Source organism: Microtus ochrogaster, linkage group LG1 (assembly GCF_000317375.1).
Source record: "Microtus ochrogaster isolate Prairie Vole_2 linkage group LG1, MicOch1.0, whole genome shotgun sequence".
In the NCBI taxonomy this organism is placed as follows: domain Eukaryota; kingdom Metazoa; phylum Chordata; class Mammalia; order Rodentia; family Cricetidae; genus Microtus; species Microtus ochrogaster.
In genome coordinates, this window is record NC_022027.1 from 45998316 (window position 1) to 46004050 (window position 5735).

Consider the following 5735-nt stretch of genomic DNA (forward strand, 5'->3'; position numbering starts at 1 on the left):
CCTTATAATAAATGTTCTGCTTGTTTAATGGACATCAAGGAGTAGTAATTATTGACACTGGGTAATAACGTGGAAGCTTCTAGGTGATCCGAAGGAGATGAAATTCAAGACCCTTGTGCGCCTTGATCTTCGTGCACAGGACCAGACAGACTCACAGCCTCTGCGAAGCTTCCTTTGAGTCTCATGGGCCTTTTACATGTTTCCCTTCTATCTGGAAACATCACGGCTCACAGAAAAGTGGCAGAAGACTCTCTCTAGATCAGCTTCCCCAAATGCTAACTCCTCCCACGTATTGTCTCCTTCCCAGTATGCTTTCCTGGGGACTGCCTAACTGGTCCCTGTGGGTTAAACCATGACCACCCTGCTGTGTGATGTTTCACTCTTTTGGCTTTTTGGGGGCCCATCACCCAGCTCCCAGATAAATCACACATGGAGTCTTATTCTTAGTTATGAATGCTTGACCTTAGCTTGGTTTGTTTCTTGCTAGTTCTTAACTTAAATTATCCCACCTACCTTTGGCCTTGGGGCTTTTATCTTTCTCTATTTCTGGACATCTTTTCTTTCCTTCTTTCTCTCTGTCTGGCTGTGTAGCTGTGTAGCTGTGTAGCTGGGCGGCTGGGTGGCTGGGTGGCTGGCCCCTGAAGTCCTCCTCCTTTCTGGTTTGCAGATCTCCCCTTTTCCCCACAGCTCCCTCATATTTATCCTCTCTGCCTGACAGCCCCGCCCATCCTTTCTCCTGCCTTGCTATTGGCCGTTCAGTGCTTTATTAGCCCATCAGGTGTTTTAGACAGCACAGTAACACAGCTTCACAGAGTTTATCAAATGCAGCATAAACAAAAGTCTCACACCTGAAAATAATACTCACCAACAGCACCCTACACTTGTATATTTCACAAAAGCAAGGACTTGACTCTCATAAAACAAGGGAGATTATTAAAATCAAGAAATGATCACGGACCGACTGGTATATGTTTTATTTTTATTTTACGTACTTTGGGGCTTTGCCTGCATGTGTGCCTGTGTGAGGGTGTTGGCTCCCCTGGAACTGGCATTACAGACAGCTGTGAGCCACCATATGGTAGGAATTGAACTCTGGTCCTCTAGAAGAGCAGCCAGTGCTCTTAACCTCTGAGCCATCTCTCCTGCCCCCCTGACTGGTATCTGTTAATTGACAGCTCTCCCTCAGAGCTTAGCCCTTGTCCCATTAATGCCCTCTGGCGCATTCTATGGGAGGCAGGGAAGGACTCCAAACCCCAGCTGTGCAGTTTACGTGGGAGCACAGGGTGTGGTGGGTCTGGACAGCTGGAGCTGTCAGTCATGCAGCGAGAGATGCAACTGCTGCGTTTCCATGGTAATCAGGACCAAGCAAGAGCAGGCGAGAGAGTTGCAGAGGGGATGGAGAGATGGCTCAGAGGTTAAGAGCACACGTAGTGATATTTCATTTATTTTAATAAATAAAGTTGCCTAGGATCGCCATTTCGGACTGAGGTAGAGGTAAGAGGCAGTGGCTGGCTGTTTTGCTTTTCTGACCTTCAGGATGAACCCCCATATCAGTCTCTGGGTTTTTATTAATCATGCTACAAGCACATGCCTCTCTTTCAGAGGACCCAGGTTCCATTCCCAGAACCCACAGGGTTGCTCCTAACTGCCTGTAACTTGAGCTCTAAAGAATCGAATGCCCTCATCTGGCCTCCCCAGGCTCTGAATGTATGTGACACACAGGGACTAACATGAACATATTAGAAAATCAAAACCTTTTCAAAAAGGAAAAGAATGGCAGAGGTCCATTTAGAGCAAGTTGGGCTGTAGAGCCAGCCAGCAGCTCCCCACCTCCTGACCTCCTGGAAGGTCAGAAACATAAACCGCCATTTATCTGGGCTCCTGGAAGTTGGCTTCCTGTTAACAATGGCCAGAAACGTCTCTGGCCTAACCCTCTAAAAACAGAATGCCAGCTCTTTGTACCCATGCATGTGTGTGCCCACACAGACATATTCAAACTGTTCTCACCAAAACAAAAAGAAAGAAAACAAGACTTTTCCCCAGCGATTCAATCTATTTTTATCACTTTCCTTTATTTGGGTGATTTTTAATAGACATAGCACCTCCCTTTAACAACCCGCACAGGATCACAGAGTTTTAGAGCTGCAGGAAATGTGAGAGAGATGAGCTCATCGAGCCCCCTCACATGCATGTGTGAATGGTGTTTGCACGTAATAGAGGTAACCATGTGTAGTAAGAAGGAGGCCGCTTGTTGGTTCCTGGTCGCTTAGCCCTGAAATAACCAAACAGATACTGTATCAATTAAATCACTGCTTGGCCCATTAGGTCTAGCTAATCTCTTACATATGAATTTAACCCATTTCTAGTAATCTGTGTATTACCACACGGCTGTGGCTTACCAGCAAGGTTCCGGCACGTCTGTTCCCAGAGGCGGCTCCATGGCATCTCCCTGACTCCGCCTTTCTCCCAGCATTCAGTTTGGTTTTCCCTGCCTACCTCTATTCTGCCCTGCCAGGCCCGAGACAGATTCTTTATTCATTAACTAATAAAGCAACACATAAACAAAAGGACTTCCCACATCAACCATGTGAAGGAAAAGGGTGGTTTATGGAAGAGGAGGCAGATGTACTTCAGTATCTCCCATCAAACAATCCAAACAGGCGACCACCGAGGTGCCCAGGAAATAATACTTCCTACAGTACTTCCAACAGTCACTGTCATCAAACTGTGTGTGGGAGAGAGTGTGTGTGTGTGTGTGTGTATGAGAGAGAGAGAGAGAGAGAGAGAGAGAGAGAGAGAGAGAGAGACAGACAGACAGAGACAGAGACACAGTGTGTGTGTGAGAGAGAGAAGGACAGAGACACAGTGTGTGAGCATGTGTTTATGTGTGAGTGTCAGTGTGTGTGTGAGAGTGTGTGTGTGTGTATGTGACAGAGTGTGTGTGCATGTATGTGTGCCAGTGTGTGTGTATGTCTGTGTATGAGAGACACAGAGTGTGTGTGCGTGTGTGTTTCTGGGCATCTCTTCTCTTCTCAAGGCCAGCACTATCATTAAGCTCCACTCCCAGCCCTCCTCTTTCTTACAGGCAATGCAATAACAAAGCTTAAGAGAGGTTTACACTTGATGTCAGACTACACATTGAAGCTGGCAGCAGCAAGTTCTTCCGTCTCAGTCTCAGTCAGTTTTATTATAGGTCGCCCCCTGCTAAGGGTGGAAGCCCTTTTGCTTGCTCTTTGGAGTTTTGTTCCTTTGGTTTCTTTTTTCTCCGATCTTTGATGCATTCTCTCCTTGACTCCTCCTTCCTTTGCAGTGATAAGGACTGAACCCCAGACCTCTCACTTTCCCGTGTTCGACCCGAGGGGCCTCCCAGTCTGTGATCTGCTCTTTCTTTGCCTTAGTTCTCTCTGTATGGCAGGCAGCACACACCTGCAACCTGAGCATTTGGGAGGTGGAGGCAAGAGGATGGAAGTTCCGGGTCCTCCTTAGTGAAGGCGAATCCTTAGCTATGTAATGAATTTGAGCACAGCCTGGAGTATGAGACCCTGCCTTTAAAACAAGCAAGCAAGCAACACGCAAAGCCAGGCGTGGTGGTGCACCTCCTTAGTCATAGCACTGGGGAGGCAGAAGCAGAGGCAGCCTGCTCTACGCAGTGAGTTCAAGGACAGCTATGGCTATGTAGAGAGAACCTGTCTTTAAAAAGCAAGCAAGCACACAAACAGAAAGTACAAATGATGCCAGGCAGTGGTGGTGCACACCTTTAATCCCAGTCCTTGGAAAGCAGAGGCAGGCAAATTTCTGGGAGTTCAGAGCCAGCCTGGTCTACAGAGTGAGTTCCAGGACATTCGGAGCTACATAGAGAAACCTTGTCTTGAAAAACTAAAAAACACAAACAAACAAAAAGTGTACAAAGAAAATAAGAGCGTTTCTAGGAGTCCCTACCTCTTAAGGGGCTTGTGACAACATTGCTACTGTTATTACAGGGTCACGATTATTAAGGCGAGTCACATGCATTGGGTACACCATATGAGGAAATGTGGTGAGCTTAAACTGCTCTTGTGGGCCTTGGGCACCCAAGGGTTAAAGAACTTTGCACTCTGTTTTTCCCTGAGTCTGGCTGGGCACCAGCTTGCATACCTTCCCATGACAGGCAGAGGAGGCTTCAGATCTTTGGAGACCTTTGAACCTACAATTGTGACAAAGGCATGGCAATTTATTCAAAGGCTTTATCTGTGTTGCCACAGAAACTGACCCTTCCCGCAGCCTTCTGTTTGGAGTTACTGCATCTCAGCAGAATCTGATGGTGGGGGCCCCCATGAGCACCTCACACTCCCAGATCAGGGCCTGCCCCTCTCTGTGAAGCCCTCACGTCAATCTCTGCAGCAGAGCTCTTCCTAAGGCTTATGTAAACAAGAGGAAGGACTCTGTGTCTTAAAGGGGGAGCTTTTTTGGGTCTGCACCCAGCTGAGATGTTCCAGGCAGGAAGCAACAGAAATGAATTCCAGCGATCCAAGAACCCAGAAAAACCTACCACAGAGGAGCTGTTGCTGAAGGACTCATTCCAGAGTCCAGAGGGATTGCTCAATGGCAGAGTGAGTGCTTACTTACTAAGCACAAGGCTCTGGGTTCAAGTCCTAGGATTTGAATGAATGAATGAATGATAACTTACCCCAAGGAACACTCAGCAATGGGAATCAACTCAGCAGTGGAAAAGTTATGGTATGAGTAGCCCTCAAGGTCAACAGTGAAACCAACCAATAAGTCACTCTCCCAATCTGGGCTCACACTAGTCCCCGGACTAACTATGCATGAATTATCCGATCTATGTGCTGGTGAACATGATAGGTGGAAAGAAAGGACACAGCTCTAGCGATCTTTGGAGACAGTGGAATAGGGTTCTGCAGAATTTCCTGGTCCATTCTAGAACAGAGCTTCATTTGTGTCTGCAGTCTACAGTAAGCCAATTATTCTGGTTAGGTTTTGTCCAGGAAAAAGGTGCTTTCATCTAGGAATCGCTCCCATCAGACTGGCCTGTGGTACATTTTCGGGATGAATGAAGGGGTGTGAGAGGTCCTGGCCCAGTGGAGGAAGTGCCACCCCCTAGGAAAGAGGTCCTAGGTTGTATAAGTAAACAAACCGAGTCAGGGAGAGCAAGTCAGAAAGCAGCACTCCTCCGTGGCCTCTGCTTCAGGCACTGCCTGGAGTCCCCGCTCCGGCTTCCCTCTATTGTGGACTCTGACCTACAAGTGGCACAAACTCTTCCCTCTTCCCCACGTTGCTCTTGGTCAGGGTTTATGACAGCAGCAGAAAGCAAGCCAGGACCAGAAGTGTAAACAGGATGTTTCCTGAAATCAAACAAGTTCCTACTTTGTGTTTACTAAGTGGGGATTAATAATGCCTCAATTCTAGATTAAGTGTACTTCTCACTGTGTAAAAACGACACACGTTAATGAAAAACATGTTGTTGCCATGGGCTCTCTTTGAGTCCCCCTTCCTGGCCCTCAGACACCAAATGACAAAGAGCAAATCCTAGGCAGAAATCAGCTCTGCCTCAGTAAATTATCAGCTGTGTAATCTTAGACAAGTGACCTTCATGCTCTTCCCTTAGATTCTTGATTTATCTGCATTCTTCAGGAAAGGGAGAAAGGGGAGCAAGGGGAGTCGGTCCACAGCTTGATCTTAGTGAGGGAAGGGGCACTCGGGAATTCGGGCTTCTAAAGTGTAGGCAGTGTATACGT